Source organism: Canis lupus, chromosome 8 (assembly GCF_048164855.1).
Source record: "Canis lupus baileyi chromosome 8, mCanLup2.hap1, whole genome shotgun sequence".
NCBI lineage: Eukaryota > Metazoa > Chordata > Mammalia > Carnivora > Canidae > Canis > Canis lupus.
In genome coordinates, this window is record NC_132845.1 from 37,071,116 (window position 1) to 37,093,943 (window position 22,828).

Sequence of the window (22,828 nt, forward strand, 5' to 3'; positions counted from 1 at the left end):
TTCATTAAATAAGTAGTTTTACTGTTTTTGTGTCCCGTTAGGAATATTGATGATAGATAATAGCAAACACTTCAATGTTATAATAATGTACATCTATAATTTTCCAAACATTTATTTGTTATTTTTTATTATTATGAACCTCACTTTCATTTTCCTGAAAACATTGTTATCTTGCTGACCATGTCTTTGAAGGCTATTTTCACTTGCTTTTTCCTTAGGATATAGATGAAAGGGTTCAACAGAGGGGCAACTGAGGTATTTAAAACAGCCACTCTCTTATTAAAAGTTTCTGCATCCTTAACAGAAGGATTTATGTACATAAAGATACAACTTCCATAAGAAAGTGAGACCACAATCATGTGACAGGAGCATGTAGAAAAGGCTTTTTTTCTTTGTTGAACAGAAGGGATTCTCAGAATTGTCCTGATTATGTACGTGTAGGAAAGAATCACTAGCACCAAGGTGAAGATGAGGGTAACTGCTGCAAAGATAAACTCCATCACTTCTATGAACTGTGTGTCTTAACAGGACAGATGCAGCAGTATGGTATAGTCACAGCAACAATGATTGATGACATTGGAGGCACAGAAAGGCAGTTGGAGAGTCATTGTATGTGGCACAATGACAACCAAAAAACCAGAGAACCAGGAACACAGAACAAGCTGAATGCAGTTTCCTGCTCATTACAGTTGTATAATGCAGGGGTTTACAAATGGCAGCATAGCAATCATAGGACATGGCAGCTAAAAGATAAAATTCAGTTGCCCCCAGAAGGATGGCAAAAAAATACTGAGTGAAACAACCAGCGAAGGAGATAGTCTTGTCTCCAGTTGCAATATTGACTAGCATTTTGGGAACAAAGACAGAAGTAAAAGATATTTCCAAAACAGAAAAATTCCGGAGAAAGAAATACATCGGAGTCTGAAGGCGATAATCCAAAAGGGTCAGAATGATGATGGTCAAGTTTCCCAGGATGCTTAAGACATAAGTTAGCAGCAGAAAAAGGAAAAGCACAGCTTGAAGCTCAGTGTCATTCGTCAGTCCAAGAAGAATGAATTCTATCACTGATATCTGGTTTCCCATCATTAACTTCAGACAAATAAGACAGAAAATAATAATAACATGAAGTGATCAACATATTTTCTTATTTTTCTAAATTCAATTAGCCAACATATAGTACATACTCTGTTTCTGATGTAGTATTCAATAATTCATCAGTTGTGTATGACACCCAGTGCTTATCCCATCATGTGTCCTCCTTAATGCCCGTCACCCAGTTACCCTATTCCCCCCACCCTTCTTCCCTCCAGCAATGCTGTTTGTTTCCTATAGTTAAGAGTCTCGTGGTTTTCCTCCCTCTTTGATGACTTCCCATTCAGTTTTCCCTCCCTTACTCTATGGTCCTCTGTGATATTTCTTATATTCCACATATAAGGGATACCATATGGTGTCTTTCTCTGACTGACTTATTTTGTTCAGCATAATACCCTCTAGTTCCATCTGCATTTTATTATTTTACTTTATAATTATCAAAGGTCTTGCTTCTTAAGAACATTTTCAATTGGGCAGCCCCGATGGCACAGCGGTTTAGCGCCGCCTTGCAGCCTAGGGCGTGATCCTGGAGGCCCTGAATCTAGTCCCACGTCAGGCTCTCTGCATGGTGCCTGCTTCTCCCTCTGCCTGTCTCTGCCTCTCTCTCTCTCTCCTCTGTGTGTGTGTGTGTGTCTATCAATAAATAAATAAATAATCTTAAAAAAAGAGAACATTTTCAATTATTCTCACCATTTTTTTCATTCATTTATGTTTTCCTTCTTAATCTTTGTATTTTGATTTTTATTTAAGTCATTGGATGTTGTCAGGCCGCCTGGATGGCTCAGCGGTTGAGCATCTGCCTTGGGCCCACGGCGTGACCCCGAGTCCCCCATCGGGCTCCACACGTGGAGCCTGCTTCCCCCTCTGCCTGTGTCTCTGCCTCTCTCTCTCTGTGCCTCTCATGAGTAAATAAAATCCTTTAAAAAAAAAGTCATTGGATGCTGTCATATGTATGTAGACAAACCTAAAACAACTTTAGAGAGTAGGTTTCATTTGATTAAATAGATTTCTTGTTTTCTTATTTATTTATGATAGTCACACACACAGAGAGAGAGAGAGGCAGAGACACAGGCAGAGGGAGAAGCAGGCTCCATGCACCGGGAGCCCGACGTGGGATTCGATCCCGGGTCTCCAGGATCGCGCCCTGGGCCAAAGGCAGGCGCCAAACCGCTGCGCCACCCAGGGATCCCTGATTAAATAGATTTCTTAAATCAACCTCTTAACTCTCAGTTTCTGGCCAATGGAGTAAAAAATCAAGGTATGAACTACAGGAATAAAACTGAACTTGCAAAAAAAAAAACTGAACTTGGTTATTTTCTTCTTTTTGCTGTTTTGTATTTTTTATTTCAATTTTCTCAGTTTGAATTATAATTCTGTGCACTTACTAAAGCTCTACATTTGGATGGATTTTTCCCTAATTCTTTTTTTTAGGATCCTAAAATCTATTTTAGCAAATCTATACAGTTGCTATCTTATTGGACTACAGTATACGGTTTTTAAAAGGACGCTGAGGAGGGCACCGTCTGATGTCCACTTCAACTGCAGCTCCTTTCCTCCTCCTGCGAGAGCCTTTGGGCCGAGTTCTCCACCCCGGGGCTGGAAGGACCCGGCCCCTCGGCCCCCATCCCTGCAGCCCTCCGCGGGGAGGGGGCAGGTGCTGCCATCTGTTCACCTGAGAGCGGCTGCACGGCTACCCCACCCCCCGGCCCAGCTCGGAAGCCGGTCCCAAAGCCACTGCAGCTGCTGTAGGGACACCCCGGAGGAAGTGGGGGGCGGCAGGTGTGCAGATGCAGGCGGCTCTCCAAGACAGGGGGGGCAGCGCCAGCCAGGCCGAGGGCGAAAGCAGCCTCCTCACCCCTGAGCTCAGTGTGCAGACGGCAGGCACATCCTCAAGGAAATGGCCACAGGCATCTCAAGTGACAAGGACATAGGCGCCCACACAGCATAAATACCAGCTGCTCCCAGAGGATGAGGTTGAAAAATAGCAGCATGGTCGTGGAGGAGGTGGTGCGGGCTGCGGACTGCACCTGTGGCCGGGCCTCGGGCTGGGGGCTGCACCTGTGCCTGTGCCTCGGACTGGGGGCTGCACCTGTGCCTGTGCCTCAGGCTGGGGGCTGCACCTGGGGCCGGGCCCCTGGCTGGGGACTAAACCTGCGGCGGGGCCCGGGGCTGGGGGCTGCACCTATACCTGGACCTCGGGCTGGAGGCTGCACCTGTGCCTTGGCCTTGGGGCTGGAGCCTGCACCTGTGGCCAGACCTCTGGGCTGGGGACTGCATGGGCTGTGGTGTTCACTACAGCCCCCCCGCCCCCGCCCTTCAGCCCCGAAATTGTTAATAAAATGTTAGGAATCATACTACTTAGCTTTCCTGGCTCATGGCAAGGGCTCAATAAACACTATCGCCATTTAATATAGATACATGGGTGGATTGGTCAGTACTTGGCAAAGTTCAAAATATAACTGATGGTACTTACTGGCTGAACACAGGTCCCATCAGCAAATTATAGTTCCTTAAATGTCAGCTCAAGCTCAGCTTTTCATAAATTTTATCTAATAATCACAATCACCAATAATTTTGTCTCCTCTTCATTATTAAACTTGACCACAGTATAACACTTGGTAATAAAGTCAAATTGCTTTCCAGTTATATCAAGTATGTACATTTCATCTGTCAAATTTTAACATAAATGAGTTACCCCTTAGAATAAGACCTTATTTCTCTATATATTTAATACAGAGGCCAGAAAATTGTACAGATTTGGTAAAAATTTAATGTGAAATATTTTTTTGACATTTTTTAGATTCATACCCCTATTTTAATAAATGCTGTGGTTTTTATGCAGATAAAATTTCCAACTAAGCGTCTGCATAAGCCCTTATATTTTTCTTTTAATATTTTTCATCATCAGACACAGAGATATTAAGGATATCTCTTTATCTTGCTTTTCTCTACTCAAAAATACCATAAAATTATTTTCATTCTAACAACTGACATATTTTCATATTACACTATGTAGTGTTACTAATAGCTACACATAATATATTCCTTTTTTAATAATAAATTTATTTTTTATTGGTGTTCAATTTACCAACATACAGAATAACACCCAGTGCTCATCCCGTCAAGTGCCCCCGTCAGTGCCCGACACCCATTGACCCCCACCCCCTGCCCTCCTCCGCTTCCGCCACCCCTAGTTCATTTCCCAGAGTTAGGAGTCTTCATGTTCTGTCTCCCTTTCTGATGTTTCCTACACATTCCTTCTCCCTTCCCTTCTATTCCCTTTCACTATTATTTATATTCCTCAAATGAATGAGACCATATACTGTTTGTCCTTCTCCGATTGACTTACTTCACACAGCATAATACCCTCCAGTTCCATCCACAGCGAAGCGAATGGTGGGTATTTGTCATTTCTAATGGCTGAGTAATATTCCATTGTATACATAAACCACATCTTCTTTATCCATTCATCTATCGATGGGCACCAAGGCTCCTTCCACAGTTTGACTATTGTGGACATTGCTGCTAGAAACATCGGGGTGCAGGTGTCACGGCGTTTCACTGCATCTGTATCATGGGGTAAATCCCCAGAAGTGCAATTGCTGGGTCGTAGGGCAGGTCTATTTTCAACTCTTTGAGGAACCTCCACACAGTTTTCCAGAGTGGCTGCACCAGTTCACATTCCCACCAACAGTGCAAGAGGGTTCCCCTTTCTCCACATCCTCTCCAACATTTGTGTTTTCCTGCCTTGTTAATTTTCCCCATTCTCACTGGTGTGAGGTGGGATCTCATTGTGGTTTTGATTTTTATTTCCCTGATGGCAAGTGATGCGGACCATTACCTCATGTGCATGTTGGCCATGTCTATGTCTCTCTCTGTGAGATTCCTGTTCATGTCTTTTGCTCATTTCATGATTGGATTGTTTGTTTCTTTGGTGTTGAGTTTATTAAGTTCTTTATAGATCTTGGAAACTAGCCCTTTATCTGATTAGTCATTTGCAAATATCTTCTGCCATTCTGTAGGTTGTCTTTGAGTTTTGTTGACTGTATCCTTTGCTGTGCAAAAGCTTCTTATCTTGATGAAGTCCCAATAGTTCATTTTTTATTTTCTTTTGCCTTCGTGGATGTATCTTGCAAGAAGTTACTGTGGCCGAGTTCAAAAAGGGTGTTGCCTGTGTTCTCCTCTAGGATTTTGATGGAATCTTGTCTCACATTTAGATCTTTTATCCATTTTGAGTTTATCTTTGTGTATGGTGAAAGAGAGTGGTCTAGTTTCATTCTTCTGCATGTGGAAGTCCAATTTTCCCAGCACCATTTATTGAAGAGACTGTCTTTCTTACAATGGATAGTCTTTCCTCCTTTATCGAATATTAGTTGACCATAAAGTTCAGGGTCCACTTCTGGGTTCTCTATTCTGTTGCATTGATCTACGTGTCTGTTTTTGTGCCAGTACCACACTGTCTTGATGACCACAGCTTTGTAGTACAACCTGAAATCTGGCATTGTGATGCCCCCAGATATAGTTTTCTTTTTTAAAATTCCCCTGGCTATTCGGGGTCTTTTCTGATTCCACACAAATCTTAAAATAATTTGTTCTAACTCTCTGAAGAAAGTCCATGGTATTTTGATAGGGATTGCATTAAACATGTAAATTGCCCTGGGTAACATTGACATTTTCACAATATTAATTCTGCCGATCCATGAGCATGGAATATTTTTCCATCTCTTTGTGTCTTCCTCAATTTCTTTCAGAAGTGTGGCATAGGTTTTAGGGTATAGATACTTTACCTCTTTGGTTAGGTTTATTCCTAGGTATCTTATGCTTTTGGGTGCAATTGTAAATGGGATTGACTCCTTAATTTCTCTTTCTTCAGTCTCATTGTTAGTGTATAGAAATGCCACTGACTTCTGGGCATTGATTTTGTATCCTGCCATGCTACCAAAATGCTGTATGAGTTCTAGCAATCTTGGGGTGGAGGCTTTTGGGTTTTCTATGTAGAGTATCATGTCATCGGCGAAGAGGGAGAGTTTGACTTCTTCTTTGCCAATTTGAATGCCTTTAATATCCTTTTGTTGCCTGATTGCTGAGGCTAGGACTTCCAATACTATGTTGAATAGCAGTGGTGAGAGTGGACATCCCTGTCTTGTTCCTGATCTTAGGGGAAAGGCTCCCAGTGCTTCCCCATTGAGAATGATATTTGCTGTGGGCTTTTCATAGATGGCTTTTAAGATGTCGAGGAATGTTCCCTCTATCCCTACACTCTGAAGAGTTTTGATCAGGAATGGATGCTGTATTTTGTCAAATGCTTTCTCTGCATCCAATGAGAGGATCATATGGTTCTTGGTTTTTCTCTTGCTGATATGATGAATCACATTGATTGTTTTACGGGTGTTGAACCAGCCTTGTGTCCCAGGGATAAATCCTACTTGGTCATGGTGAATAATTTTCTTAATGTACTGTTGGATCCTATTGGCCAGTATCTTGTTGAGAATTTTTGCATCCATGTTCATCAGGGATATTGGTCTGTAATTCTCCTTTTTGGTGGGGTCTTTGTCTGGTTTTGGAATTAAGGTGATGCTGGCCTCATAGAACGAATTTGGAAGTACTCCATCTCTTTCTATCTTTCCAAACAGCTTTAGGAGAATAGGTATGGTTTCTTCTTTAAACGTTTGATAAAATTCCCCTGGGAAGCCATCCGGCCCTGGACTCTTGTGTCTTGGGAGGTTTTTGATGACTGCTTCTATTTCCTCCCTGGTTATTGGCCTGTTCAGGTTTTCTATTTTTTCCTGTTCCAGTTTTGGTAGTTTGTGGCTTTCCAGGAATATGTCCATTTCTTCTAGATTGCCTAATTTATTGGCGTATAGCTGTTCATAATATGTTTTTAAAAGTGTTTGTATTTCCTTGGTGTTGGTAGTGATCTCTCCTTTCTCATTCATGAGTCATTCATTTATTAATTTGAGTCTTCTCTCTCTTCTTTTTAATAAGGCTGGCTAATGGTTTATCTATCTTATTAATTCTTTCAAAGAACCAACTCCTGGTTCTGTTGATCTGTTCCACAGTTCTTCGGGTCTCGATTTCATTGAGTTCTGCTCGAATTTTAATTAACTCTCTTCTTCTGCTGTGGGTAGGGTCCATCTGCTGTTTTTTCTCTAGCTCCTTTAGGTGTAAGGTTAGCTTTTGTATTTGAGTTCTTTCCAGTTTTTGAATGGATGCTTGTATTGCGATGTATTTCCCCCTCAGGACCGCTTTTGCTGCATCCCAAAGATTTAGAATGGTTGTATATTCATTCTCATTAGTTTCCATGAATCTTTTTAATTCTTCCTTAATTTTCTGGTTGACCCTTTCATCTTTTAGCAGGATGGTCCTTAACCTCCACATGTTTGAGGTCCTTCCAAACTTCTTGTTGTGATTTAGTTCTAATTTCAGGGCATTATGGTCTGAGAATATGCAGGGGACGATCCCAATCTTTTGGTATCGGTTGAGACCCGATTTGTGACCCAGTATGTGGTCTATTCTGGAGAAAGTTCCATGTGCACTTGAGAAGAATGTGTATTCAGTTGAGTTTGGATGTAAAGTTCTGTAGATATCTGTGAAATCCATCTGGTCCAGTGTATCATTTAAAGCTCTCGTTTCTTTGGAGATGTTGTGCTTAGAAGACCTTTCGAGTGTAGAAAGCGCTAGATTGAAGTCACCAAGTATAAGTGTATTTTTATCTAAGTATGTCTTAACTTTGGTTATTAACTGATTGATATATTTGGCAGCTCCCACATTTGGGGCATATATATTGAGGATTGTTAAGTCCTCTTGTTGGATAGATCCTTTAAGTATGATATAGTGTCCCTCTTCATCTCTCACTACAGTCTTCGGGGTAAATTTTAGTTTGTCTGATATAAGGATGGCTACCCCCTGCTTTCTTTTGAGGACCATTTGAATGGTAAATGGTTCTCCAACCTTTTATTTTCAGGCTGTAGGTGTCCTTCTGTCTAAAATGAGTCTCTTGTAGACAGCAAATAGATGGGTCCTGCTTTTTTATCCAGTCTGACACCCTGCGCCTTTTGATGGGGTCATTAAGCCCATTCACATTCAGAGTTACTATTGAAAGATATGAGTTTAGTGTCATCATGGTATCTATTCAGTCCTTGTTTTTGTGGATTGTTCCACTGGACTTCTTAAAGGGGAATTTTAAGAGTCCCCCTTAAATTTCTTGCAGAGCTGGTTTGGAGGTCACATAATCTTTCAGTTCCTGTGTGTCTTGGAAGCTTTTATCTCTCCTTCCATTCTGAATGAGAGCCTTGCTGGATAAAGTATTCTTGGTTGCATGTTTTTCTCATTTAGGACCCTGAATATATCCTGCCAGCCCTTTCTGGCCTGCCAGGTCTCTGTGGAGAGGTCTGCTCTTACCCTAATACTTCTCCCCATAAAAGTCGGGATTTCTTGTCTCTTGCTGCTTTAAGGATCTTCTCTTTATCTTTGGAATTTGCAAGTTTCACTATTAAATGTCGAGGTGTTGAACGGTTTTTATTGATTTTAGGGGGGGAGGGATCTCTCTATTTCCTGGATCTGAATGCCTGTTTCCCTTCCCAGATTAGGAAAGTTTTCAGTTATGATCTGTTCAAATACATATTCTGGGCCTCTGTCCCTTTCAGCGCCCTCGGGAAACCCAATTAAAAGTAGGTTTTTCTTCCTCAGGCTGTCGTTTATTTCCCTTAATCTATCCTCGTGGTCTTTTAATTGTTTGTCTCTTTTTTCCTCAGTTTCCCTCTTTGCCATCAACTTGTCTTCTATGTCACACGCTCATTCTTCCACCTCGTTAACCCTTGTCGTTAGGACTTCTAGTTTGGATTGCATCTCATTCAATTGATTTTTAATTTCTGCCTGATTAGATCTAAATTCTCCTTTATGCTTTTTTCTAGAGCCACCAGTAGCATTATAATAGTGCTTCTGAATTGGCTTTCTGACATTGAATTGTAATCCAGATTTTGTAACTCTGTGTGAGAGAGGACTGTTTCTGATTCTTTCTTTTGAGGTGAGGTTTTCCTTCTCGTCATTTTGCTCAGTGCAGATTGGCCAAAAACAAGTTGTATTGGGAAAAGGAGAAAAAGAGAGGAGAGAAAGAAGGAAAGAAAAGAGAAAAAGAAGAAAGAAGAAAGGAAGAAAAAAGAAAACGAGAAAGAAAAAGAAAGAAAGGGAAAAAATGGTGGGGGAAGCAAACAGAAATCAAAAAGAAAAAAAAAAAAACACGGGGAAGTATCTTCTGATTCTGTATACTTTAAGGCCCTTGACTTCCCCTGGAACTTGTCCGTCTAGCTGGTCTTCTGTGGGAGGGGCCTGTTGTGCTGATTTTCAGGTGTTAGCACTTGGGGGAGCTGCTCAGCCCCCTGCCTGGTGCAGGGCTCAGTGGGGGTTGTTTACCCCGGGAGGCCCCAGGAGGAACAACCACAGTGGCGGGGCCAGCTCCAGAGCCCTGGATTCAGCTCCCGTAGTAACTACGGAGCTCTCCGTAGGCAGGGGCCTGGATGCTCCAGGGGCGGGGCCGCTGATCTGCTCATCTCGGGGCAGGAGCGTCTTTGCTGTCCTGGGCCCTCCTGGCCTCTGCCTGTTCCAGGGGGAGGCTGTATCGTGAGCTGTGTCCCCAGCGCCCTGTGCTCCGGGCTGCGCTGTTGTATTCGCGCTCCCAGCCGCACAGCCCCCTCTCTGGGGAGCCGCCACCCAAGCCCATCCGAGCTGCTCCCGGGTCAATGCGTGTGCGCTGCAGTCCTTCAGGGAGCTCAGCGCACTCTCCCCGGTGCGCAGTTGCTCTGTTAGTGTCCCAAGGAGCCTGAGGGCATTCCCGCCCTTCCTGGGGTTGTGCTCTAACTCCCTGCGAGCGCCTTTCCACCCGGGAAGGAAGATTGGTGAAGCTCCTTCTTCTCTGGGACAGGGCTTTCCTGTCCTGGGGGCACTCGCCCTGGCCTTAGCCCAGCTCCTCGCGGGGCCCCTCCCCCTCGGATGCCTTTTGTTTCTTTAATTCTTTTTTCCCCGTCTTCCTACCTTGATAGAAGCATGAACTCTTCTCACTGTAGCATTCCAGGTGTTCTCTCTTAAAATCTCAGGCCGAATTCGCAGATTTTCAGGATGATTTGAAAGTTATCTAGGTAACTTGGTGGGGACAGGTGATTTGGGGACCCTACTCTTCTGCCATCTTACCCCTCCCCCTCTCCCCTAATTTGCAATTTTAAAGCTAAGGCATTTTTCAAGTAATCAATACATTAGAAATTTATACGTCATCTAATTTATAGAATTCAAATCAAACTGCCATATTATGATGCAAGCATGTTTGTTATATAAGACAGAATTATTAATTTCTATGATAGCTTCACATCTAAGTTAATCACTTCAACCTATCCTATTCAAGGTTGGACTTATTTAAAATCCAAAAATCTAACCCTAGTTCTAGGTCTCAAAATTCAACCCTCTAAAAACAATTATAATACCACTAGCTTGAGTGCCTTCTTAAAAGACTGTGGCATGAAGGAATAAAAACATTTGTATCTACAGGAGTCTCAAAAATAAAAACCTCTTTGTGTAGTTTTTTTTTCTGAATGATCAAAATAACTTCTCCAAATGGAATATCTGGCAATTTATACTGCCAATCTAGTTCAACGAGGCTGTGTAAAAGCACAGTTGCAAGAATTATATTTGTCAATTTTTTTGGTCAACTATCTCCTCAACAACAACAGTTGATTAGCACATATCTTTCAAAATATACTTTGAATCAACATCTTTCCTTTACTTAAAAAACCTGAATCTATACTGCAATAATCAGAATGACAGATTTTTTTAAACATTAATATAAAAGTTGTCTCTGCTATTTTCCTACAGTTGCCCAATGCCCCATCCTTTATTTTGAAATCCTATTAGTGGGACAGTAGCCAAATATTACCTCAATTCTTATGTTGAAGGTAAAGACAGGGGAAAGATAACTAATGCCTTGTTATAATCAAAAACAGCCAAAACTGTCAGATGACATGAGGATAAAGGGAAAAGAGTTCAAACATTTGGAGAGCTGACCTCCTAAATATTTTTAACACTTCCTGTCTATGCAAGCTAAAAGGAAGATAAAATCCTCAAAAGATCTGGGTTAAAATGACATAAGATTGGGTGCAGGTGGGGAGGGGAGGGATTTAGCTTTTCTGAAATACTCTTTTCATCTGAGCACAATGCCACAAACTTTAATAAAAGAAGGAAAATACAAAACGACTCAATGTATCAGTGAATAAGGAACAACTGACTGATTACTTCAGCTTTAAAACTCTCTGTTACCAGCGTTCTCTAGAGCCAGGTAAATACCCGGCAAATATAGTTAGTACAGTTGTTAAAATCTGTGACTGAACTTAGGTACAGAAAACAATTAAGTTACTGTTTAAATAGCCATAATTTGCTACTCAATTGGCCTGTAAAATACGTGCGTTTATAGATAGACTATATTGAGAATGATTTGGCAAAGAAAAGTTGAGGATAAAATCCACCTACTACTTATTCTCAATAAGAACTCCAGTTTCCAGTTTGGAACTGTTATTAGTAGTTATTCCACTTTCTTTATCTTTTGGGCGTTTTTGAGGCAAACTGTCTTACCCAATTACATGCTTTGAAAATTTTCAACTGATAAAAATCTGTACAAGGAAACGATTTAAAAATCACCAAAACGCCAAAGGATGAGATGTTCAAGACTTTAGACAGTATCTAAGAGAGAATACAATCAGAAAATGGCTACAATCAGGTGGGCAGAGGTCAGAATGGCGGAATTCCTTCCCTGTTGTAATGAATATATGAAAACCACCAGCGGTTTGGTGACTATCACTGGTTACAGTAGTAAAACAGAAGGGGAAAGCCTGGTACAGAAAGCTGACTGCCTCAGAGAAAACCTAAGTGGTGACAAGAGCCTAAAGGCACATACAGGCACACATATTTTATACTGGATGTGATCTACTTACATGGCCCCTGTTGAATCTCTTGGGGACCAGCAGTAAAGCAAGTTTAGAACTTCATATCTTGAGACATCTCTAGCAAGATGCTGATCCAATGTGGTTCCAAATATCTTCTGTTTTCCTGGCTCACCTGAAGAGGAAAAAACACTACAGAGGATGTGGGAACTGAATTTCTTTATGTAGTTTCTTCTAGAGCAACTGTCTGAAAGTTTTGGCCCAATCCTTTATGAAGACTGGAGATGAGACACTTGAGGGACTAGTGGAAAACAAAATTCAAGTCCCTCGCGAGGGACTAGGTGGAGTGAGGCATCTAAATGGGGAATACGAGAGCAAAAGAAAACCGACCGACCGTCATAGGTAAATCAGCATTTCTAATCTGTAAGTGGGAGGAGACAGAGAAAGGAGAGAAAAAATAGGCACAGATGTTTATCCCTCCACTCCCTCACCCCAATTGCTACTAAAAATTTCCAAAGTGCCTAAACTTTTGGACCACAACTAGGGAGTGAATAAGCAAGGTTAATTGGAAAGGTAAACATTTTGTCAAGTCTCCCTCCCCTGGCTATGTGACATTATTATTAAGGCCTGCAGGGAGGCCTCTCAGATAATACTTTTTTTCTAAGAACAGATTCTGGTGTAATACAGCTTGAAGCAATAAGAAAGAGAAATATAAACTCAATTTATGCAAAAAGAAGTCACAGGACAATATACCACATTGACAAAGTTTATTTAATTCTGTTTTTCAAAAGGGGAGGGACAGCTGTCATATAATAAGAAATCAGAACAAAAGTAGTTTTTATGCAATAGAAAATATTTTTAAACTAAGCAAAACAAACTGCATGCTTCATCCCCTTAGGAAATATTATCCTCTGGAAAGATAATCTTGAAAAAAAACTAATATTACCAAAGCAAATCTGATGTACATTACCACACAAAAGCATAAAAATGTAGTCCATAATATTTAGATTCAATCTAGTAACTTTTTTCTTAAAATATTTTACCTAAATATTATATTACAGTTATTCTCCAGCGTTCATGTAATAGCCTAGAACATAAAACAATTTTCTTTCCAAATATCTTCCATTTTAACCATTTTACTTGAACTATGTCTGGTAAAAATAACAGAATTTTCTGAAAAATAGGATTGGAGAACCAATTAGATCCTTACCTGACGTGGCTGCTCATTCATTCGTTGTGGGTCTGATTTCACTTTATTACTAGGGTGAATTGTGACTTTGGTTACTGGTTGTTTGAAAATTGATGCGGTTTGTCTAATTGGCAATGTTGCATTCAAGTCTGGTTTACCTGGTGGATATAAGCATGTTTTCATTAATAAATATTATGTATAAATATAATTTGGTCCATTTTTTATTAATTCATTATCCATTACTTTTAAGTTTTTATTTAAATTCCAGTTAGTTTACATACAGTGCCATATTAGTTTCAGGTGTGCAACACAGTGATTCAACACTTCCATATATTACCCAGTGCTCATCACTAGTGCACTGCTTCATCCCCATCATCTATTTAACCCATGCCAGAACCCCCTCCCCTCTGGTGTCCATCAGTTCTCTATAACTAAAGAGTTGTTTCTTGGTTTGCCTCTTTTTTTCCCCTTTGATTTTTAAGTTTACCTATTTAAATAATCTCTACATCCAATGTGGGGCTCGAACTCACGACCGTGAGATCAAGAGTCACATGCTCCTCTGAGCCAGGCCGGCACCTCTGTTTTGTTTCTTAAATTCCACGTATGAGCAAAATCACATAGATGGAGCTAGAGATTATTGTGCTAAGTGAAATAAGTCAGAGAAATACCATTATCCATTACTTTAAGTCATATTATACCAAACTTCTCAATCTCAGCATTATAAATACTCGAAAGGACACTTTTAGCACTTCATTATACAAGACATACATGAAGTTTTCCTATCATAAAAAGCTTTACTTTTTATAAAAAGTTTTCTGTGTATTTTAAAATGTAAGGAAATTATCTAAATGTAATGCATGATTAATTTGATTAGCCAGATATTCAGGACTTTTAAATGAATAAATTGTGCTTATGGGTAACACAAAAGGGAGCATTTTCAGAACAATCATCAGGATAGCAATCATCTCAACACTTGAGAATGGAGAAAAATATTGGTATATGTGGCCTTTAAAATGTGAACAACCTGGTCAGCTATTAGGAGGCCAGGTTTACAGAAAACCCTATAAGTTAAACTTCACTCTCAAATTAAAATATAACTAGAGATGGAAGTTCTAACAAATAGAACTCAATTAAGCAACAAACATATCTTTTAATCACCAGTAAATAAACTCTAAGATGTGTTCTAGTAAAGTCAAAATGTGGCAGAGTTACTATTAAGTTCATTTGTGATGGAGGAGCAGAGGGGCAAGGAAGGAGAAGAAGAAGGAAAAAAAGAACAAAATGTGATTTAATCATTGTATATTCTGATGCTGGCAAAAATCTATATATACATAAACAGTCATCTGTATCTGCAACAATATACATCTGGTATTTTTGATACACGCACTTGATAAATCTACAGGAGGGTATTCAATGAACTTTTGTCTTTACAACTATCCCCAGATAAAAATTGTGCTATCAACTTCCAGGCTCCAAAAGAATGGTTCTCAAACTCACCACACATCAGTACCACCCAGGGGATTTATTAAAACATGATTCCTGGGCCTCAGCCCTAGAGATTCTGATTCAGGAGAGATGAAGTGAGGCCTGGGAACTTGCATTTCTATTAAGGTTGCACGTGATGTTGATGTTACTGATCCAGGGACCACCTGGAGAACCACTACTCTATAACAAAGATTGCAAACTTGTTGCAGAAGAACGAAGTTTAACCCATAGGTGTAATTTGTTCAGTTTTTAGTGTATTAAAATGAGCAAACATCTACAAGATCTGGAGATTTCACATAAAATCCATATTCTAGCTTAAAAATTCAAAGATCTAGAAATACTGGACTTGAATGGGCCACAACAGGCCATAATTAATTAGTAACGGCTGCTCACAAGGGTTTCCCTCACCCGACCCTAACTTTCCCGAACCTGAACCCAAAACTGAACCCTAACCATACCTCTAAACCATAACCCTAATCCATAAGCTTAACAGTAACCCTTACACTCACACTAAACCCTAATCCTAACCCTAACCCTAACCTTAACACTACACCGCAAATCTAACCCTAACCCCAACCCGAAGCCTAACACTAACATTAAGCATAGTTCCATTTGGAACTTAGGTGTGACATTCCATTGTGTTGGATGTATCGTGTTGGTCAAAACACATCACGAAACACCTCGCGGTGACACAGGGATATTTATGCCACAGGTCATTATTGCTGGGAGCCATTGTGAAGGCTGCGACTCCCAGAGCCCAGAAGGCGGTACCTCGGTCTCATTCAAAATAGAACAGGACACAATTGGACGGTTTGACTACAGAAGATGACCATGGCTGCATCTTGTAGTATTCCCACCCCGTCATGCTGCCCCCATTAAAATGAGGCCAGAGGTAAAGTGACCATTGTGATATTACGTTGCTGGTACCCAGGCCACTTTCAAGTGGTACCCCATGCCACATCTCACCCCTTCATGTCAATGCACCATCCTTAAAATTGCGCCTCAGATACACAGGGCACCAGCTCACGTACGTTACAAATATCATCCACAGACCCCTGATGATGTCCCTAGGAAGGAGATTCTGCCTCTTCTATCACCGTGCAGGGTAGGAACCTGGGGACTATGTGAGAGACATGGTGGGTTAGATAGGTCACAGATCTGGGAAAGCAAGCACAGAAAGAAAGGTCTGAAATCAGCTCCATCTCCAGAAAAGTAGGACCTTCCTTGCATTTTCAGAGAGTTGTGCCTATGGCATTTTTGGCTCCTGATGTACAATGAAAGAGATGGCATGGGGTAAGCAGTCATCTGCCAAGAAGGGGCTCTGGATAGGTCTGACTGAAGGGAGGCGCCCAAGCACTGGAATCTTGAAAAAGTGACGTCACTTCCTTAAGGACAAGCGTGTAACAGATTTAGAACTCTGGTAACCAGGAAGCTGCATTGAACAATGTCCCTATTTCCAGCTCACTTAACTGGAGCCGTTCAAGAGAACAAGATGTTCTGTTGCTGTTGCCCTACTTTCAGTGGCTCTGGGCTTCAGAGAATCCAGACAGAGAGATGTTCATGTCGCTATGGACGTCAGCTCAGCCCTGTTCGCTGAAACTTCTGGTTATGTGTGGGAGATGTCAACAGGTACTGCAAGGCACCTGGGGGAAGCCATTGGAGAGCAGGCCACACTGTAATCTCAGCTGAGGGGGCTCACACCGCTTTCACCCTCATTGGGTGTGTGTCCGTTTGTGTATGTGTAAGAGGGTGTGTTAGTGTGAGACTGCGTGTGTGTGTGTGTGTGTGTGTGTGTGTGTGTGAGTAAGTGTATGGGGACAGAGGAGAGGAACATGCCCTTCCTGGGCAGAAACCAGCTGCCACGGTTTGGAAGCCTGACACATCTTTGGTGATCAGACGCCAGGTCATAGCAGGCAAGATGAGAAGGTGAGTGCTGAGGGTCAAGCTCAACTTCAAGTATGTAAGTCATGAGCGCAAGAGTCTCTTTCATCTGGCTTCTCCTTGCCAGATGTCCCTTCAGCTGCCCCTGTGATGTGAAGCGGAGAACACAATTTCTAAAGGGGTTGTCCCCTTATTGTGTTGTGGAGGGAGTATCCTAATGTCTCTTGGCCCTGTACATACGGGGCACTGTATTTAAAGAGCTGCACCCAGGAGATCTTGGAGGAGATGTTCTGTGGCTTCAACCCTTCTAACTCCCTAGACAATGATCGGGTGCACCAGGCAAACAAGGAGCAGTGCTGTTCTGAGGTGAGAATGGGAAGAGGGTTCTGCACAGAGAGATGGCCCCCATACAAACATGGAGAGAAACCTAGGGCCCTCCCGTAGTGTTTCCACATGAGTGCCACACAGGCCCAACGCAAAGAGACCTGAACCTCCACTCCTAACCTCCGGCTACATCTGAGGTGATAAGACACTGTTCTGCTTGGTTGGAATGGTGCAGAAGAGATTTCATGCTTTTGAGGAGTGGGGGTGGTTTGTTTTTTTCCCTCAGAGCAATGAGTGTCTTTGCGTTTCACTACCATTTTCCTTATTTCACCCACGCACCCCAGGTATCCTGTGTAGAATGCGGCTCCACTGTCATTGCACGACATCTGCAGGCCTCACAGAAGATCACACTAAAGAGGGTGATTTATGACAAAACGAAGGGTGGGATGAAGCCATTCTCTATGTTTATCTCTAAGGTATTATGTGCCAGAACACATCAGATCATTGTAGACCCAACAGGTCATGAGCTGTGTCCTTAGAGGTCCTCGTAGTACTCCATTAATGGGGCCATCTGCCACAGTGATTCAGCCATTCAAGGCCCTTGGCACTTGAGATGATGCCATTCTCTTGCCATGTCTGCCCTACTGCAAGGAGCACCTTGTGTGTCCCCACAGACTGTTTAAGTTGCTTGATCTGCCATAACCTGGAAGCCAAGTTTGGGTGGAAGCCCTCTGATGTCTCCTGACCCAAGTGGCTCTGTCTTTTTTGTAGAGATCCACACAGGAAATATTGGATGAGTTGCTCCAAGGGTTCACTTACTCCATCTCTGCATCAGGCCACTGACTACAAGTATGGCCGGTCTGGGCTGAGAACAAGTCCCATTCATGGTGGCCGGTCTGGGCTGAGAACAAGTCCCATTCATGGTGAAAGTCAGGACCCACAGATGATCAGGGCAAGCCAAGAGCCCAGACTAGAAACAACTGGCTTCCCTGGGGCCTGCCAAAGAAGGTGTTCTCCCCTGATCCTTCCTCCCTAGGTCAGGAACAGACCAAGGTACATCATTTTAGGGAAAATGCCATGCAGCCCATGCTTTGGTCTCTTCTCAGGCCCAATCTGTGGGATCTTGAGCAGCATTTAAGGTGCTAACCCTCTGTGTTCTATCTGCAGTGGGATGTTTACGGATGACTCCATGGAATACTGGTCTTTGTAAAAGCTCTGATTTGAGAGAAATGTGGGTGTTGCTCAGCTACTGGAATGTGTTGAAGTTGCCAATGCTCTGCCCTGCGTCCCAACCAACCAATGGTATTTTGAAGCCTAGAACCTTTTTCTGTGTGGGCCCTGAAGTCCTTTGTCCTGCACAACTTCCCAAGAGGATGGGTGTCTCTGGGCTGAGCGCCAGACCCTGTTCTTCGCAATGGCCCATGGTTTGGAAGCTGACTACAGTGCCCCTCCTTGTGTCTCTGCTGTGGAAAGGAATCATCCACCCTGACCCCGGGTGAGGCCTGGACCATGCGGACGCTCCGCGAAAGCAGAATGGATACTTTTGTACAGGCCCTGCTGCGATCCTTCCAGGAGAGGAGCCTCTCAGAAAACGCATCATTTTCCGTGTCTACCAGGTGTTCAGCACAGCCCAAAGGGTCCAGGGCCAGCAGCTCCACAAGTGAGTGACCACCCCGTACACAGCACAGGGCCTGAGGCTCGCCTCTACTACTGGCATGTTTTGGGAATGTCACTGCACCTCTCTGAGCTTCCTTTTCCTCTTCTGAGAAGGGCTGTGGAAGAGGATGAACCTCATGGGGCTACTGTGGGCAATCCTGGCAGAAAACATGGCCTTGACTTCTCTGCTGCCTGGCCCTGTCGAAAGGGCTGCTGGGCATCTTCCTGTGGAGCAGCTGTCTCTCCCCAGCAAAGAAGCTCTCCCCATCAAGCCTCATGAGCCTGTGGCACCCTTGGTGGACAGAAGCACGTGGAAAGCAGGCCGTTTTCCTGTTTGCAAAAGACTTCTGGGATTCCATCTAACTGGCCCTGCTCCTTGTCCTTCATGTCCCAGAGCAGAGGTCACTGGGGAAGGCAGAGCAGCTCATGGTCCACTCAGTAGATGGAAAGTGCTGTTTGGGATTCCTTTCTGCAAGAATAGAGATAAAGCACCTAGGATTGCAGACACCTTTCGAAGCACTAAGATCATTGAAAGAATCCAGTAGATACACTGTCTCGGTTTCAAGTCTAATCAGAGTGTCAGACAGTCAATCACTCTACCTGTCGTAGGCACGCATGTCCACAGTTGGTTAGATATGACATCTTCAAGGCTGCTGCATGGGATGAATGGATCCACCCACATTTCGACCACTCGGATGGACGATCAGATCAAGGAAGGGCACTTGGTGGCTCAGTCAGTGAGGCCCCTGCTTTCATTTCAGGCCATGATCCCAGGGACCTGGCTTTGAGACCTCCATTGGGCTCCCTGCTCAGTGGGGAGACTGCTTCGCCCTCTGCCCCTGCAGCTCACCCTGCTTATTCTCTTTCCCTCTCTCCAAAAATTAAAAAAAAAAAACTTCCTTAAAGTTTTCGGATTGGTCTTTGGATCCAGAAGGAGAACTTTGATGCCTCCACAGAGCAGGTTGGGACTCTACAGGGGTTGTCGCTGGGGAGCGACTGTCAGCCCAGGATCACATAGATCTCTTGATTTCCAATGGGAGGGCTTCATGTCGGGGTGCTCTTTTGAAGAGACAAATGAGTCAAAGGGAGCGGCATGTTGGGTCCTTAACCTGGACCCGAACCCTGACCCTAAACAAACCTTATCCCGAAACTGATCCCTAACCCTAACCCCTAACACTAACCCATAACACCTAACCCCTAACCCTAATCCCTAACACCTAACCACTAACCCCTGACCCTAATCCTAACCCCTAAACCCTATCCCATAACCCTAATCCTAACCCCTAACCCCTAACCCTAACTCTCTAACCCTAACCCCTAACCCTCACCCCTACCCTAACCCTAACTCCTAACCCCTAACCCTAACCCCAACCCCAATCCTAACTCAACCCCAACCCCAACCCTAGCCCTAACCCTAACCCCCAAACCCTAACCCTAACGCCTAACCCCTAACCATAACCCTAAACCCTAACCCCTAACCCTGACCTTGACCATGACCCTAACCCTAATACTAACCCTAACCCTGACCCATCCCGAACCCTAACCTCTAACCCCACCCCTAACCCTAACCCTAACCACTAACCCCACCCCTAACCCTAACACCTAACCCCTAACCCTAACCCCTAACCCTGACATTGACCATGACCCTAACCCTAATGCTAACCCCTAACCCTATCCCTAACCCTAACCTCTAACCCCACCCCTAACCCTAACCCTAACTCCTAACCCCACCCCTAACCCTAACCCTAACTCCTACCGTAACCCTAACCCCACGTCCTCCTGAAGCCTTCCCGCGGGTCCTAAGTAGGCCGGGTTTCCTTTCAGCGTGGACGCTTCCCCTCATCCCCAGAAGCCTCCCCGCGGGCCCTGTTGAGGCCAGGCCCCTGCCAGCATGGACGCGGCCCCACGTCCTCCCCGAGCCTCCCCGCCCTGAGGACGCAGGGCCCCTGTCAGCGTGGAGGCGGCCCCACGTCCTCCGGAAGCCTCGCCGCGGGTCCTGAGGAGGCCGTGCCCCTGCCCTGTCAGCGTGGACGCGGTCCCACGTCCTCCCGGAGCCTCCCCAGCGCACCCGGGCTCCGGTCAGCAGGCGGACGAGGCTACTGCGCACGCGCCCGGGGCGGGGCCTGGGCTCGGGCGCCCCCTGCGGGACGCGCAGGCTCTGCAGGAGGCCTTGCGGGCGGCGGCGTCCCCGCGCCCAGGGCCGACCCCGCCTCCGTCCCGGCTCCAGCAGAGGCCTGTGAGCGGCTGAAACGCCTCCCTGACACGGAGCCCAACCCCGGCTTCCCCAGGAAGACTGATGGACGGTGACCTGGAGCCCATGGGACGCGACGTGACATGTGAACCAAACTCTCACCACGTCCCGCAAAACCCACTCCACCCTCCTCCGCTGCGGGCGGGGCCGCGGGCCGGTGCGGCCGCCCTGGAGACAGCGCGGAGGCTCCTCGGGGTTCCCGCTAGAGCCGCCCTGCGACCCGCAGGTGCGCGGCCTGGAGCTCGCTGGGAGATAGAGACTCGGGGAGACGCCGGACACCTGCGCCCCGATGTCCACGGCAGCCCTCCGGGCGGAGCCTCGGTGCCCTCGGGCAGAGGATGGATAAAGAGGATGGAGACGGATGGTGGCGAGAGAGAGAGAGAGAGAGAGAGAGAGAGAGAGAGAGAGAGATCGGGATGTCACTCAGCTATCGAAGAGAAGGACATCTTGCCGTTTGCAGTGACGCGGACAGAACTAGAGGGATCATGTTAAGTGAAATAAGTCAGTCGGGAAAGAAAATGACCGTGTGGTGTCATTCACAGGTGGAATTAAAGAAGCAAAGTAGATGAACGTCTGTGAAGGGAAGGAAAGACAAATAAGATGGAAACAGAGACAGAGGAAAAAGAGACTCTTAATCCTAGAAAACACACTGCGGGTCGCTGGAGGGGAGGGGAGGGGGGCGGGGTAACGGGGACGGGCATGAAGGAGGGCACGGGATGTCACGAGCACTGCTGTTCTCTCCAACTGGTGAATCCCTGAATTCCACCTCTGAAAGTATAATACACTACACTGTTAACTAATTGGGTTTAAATTAAGTTTTAAAAAAAATCCCTTGTATCAGAGCACATGTCCTTCCGGGCTCTCTGTTCTGCTCCTTCAGCTGATGCCGGAACCACCCCCTGTGGGTCTGGTTTGTTTAAGTAGGCGCCACGCCTGATCCACGGCCCAGCCCAGGGCTAGAACTCACGACCCCAAGATCAGGACCCCGGACGAGGTCAGGAGTCGGGTGCTTCACCGACGAAGCCAGCCGGGCCGAGAACCGCGCTGGTTCATCCTGCGTCTCTGACATCGATTGAAATAGGAAAGTGCTGCGTCCCGCGCTGTCCTGCTTCTCCAATACTGACTTGCTGTCCGGGGTCATTCGTGGGGGCGGACGGATGTTACGGTTTTGTTTGTTTTTTTTGTTTGTTTTTGTTTTTTTCTATTTCTAAGATCTGGAACCATGATTTTGATAGGAGTGACATTGAAACTGAGGGTGGCTTCAGGAACTGCGGACATTTTCACAAGCTGAGGCTCCCACCCCACAAGCCCAGGACGGCCTCCCAGAGCCTGGAGGGTCTCAGTGCACAAGTCTCGCGCTCCCTTGGTTCAGTCTAACTACTTTGTTCTCTGTGATGCTCCCAAGAAGGGAGTCACATCCTTAATTTCCTTCCTGAGACTCACTGTCGAGACACAGCGAGGCTACTGAGCTCTGTAGGGTTGTTCTGTGTCCCTGAACGCTCCTGAATTCACACCTTAGTTCTAACAGGTTTTGGTGGAGGCTCTCGGGTTTCCTGTTTCTAGTGCCGTGTCTTCAGCAAATAGGGACAGTGTGACGCCCCGCTTCCAGGTGTGGAACCTCTGCTGTTTCCTGTCTGTTGACTACGTTAGGACTTCCAGCGCTGAGAGGGGAACTCCTTGGCTTGTTCCTGCTCTTAGGGGAGACGATTTCAGGTTTTCACCCTTGAGGGTGACGTCAGCTGCGGGCCTTCCTACATGGCCTTTACTCTGTTGATAGACATTTCCTCAAAACCCACTGTGCTTTTTATGTAGTATTTTGTCAAATGCTTTTTCTGCAACTCTTGAGGGGATCGTATGCTTTTTGTCCTTTCTCTTGTTTTTTGTTTTTAAAGATTTTATTTATATATCCTTGAGAGACACAGAGAGACAGAGAGAGGCAGAGACCCAGGCAGAGGAAGAAGAAGGCTCCATGTAGGGAACCCGATGTGGGACTCGATCCCGGGACTCCAGGATCTCGCCCTGGGCCGA

The 22,828-nt window shown here is 44.7% G+C and overlaps 1 pseudogene; it reads right to left on the minus strand.

Annotated features, from left to right (window-relative positions):
* LOC140638174 (olfactory receptor 2AP1-like) overlaps window positions 1-22,828 on the minus strand; it is a 54,144-nt pseudogene continuing 31,316 nt past the window's right edge.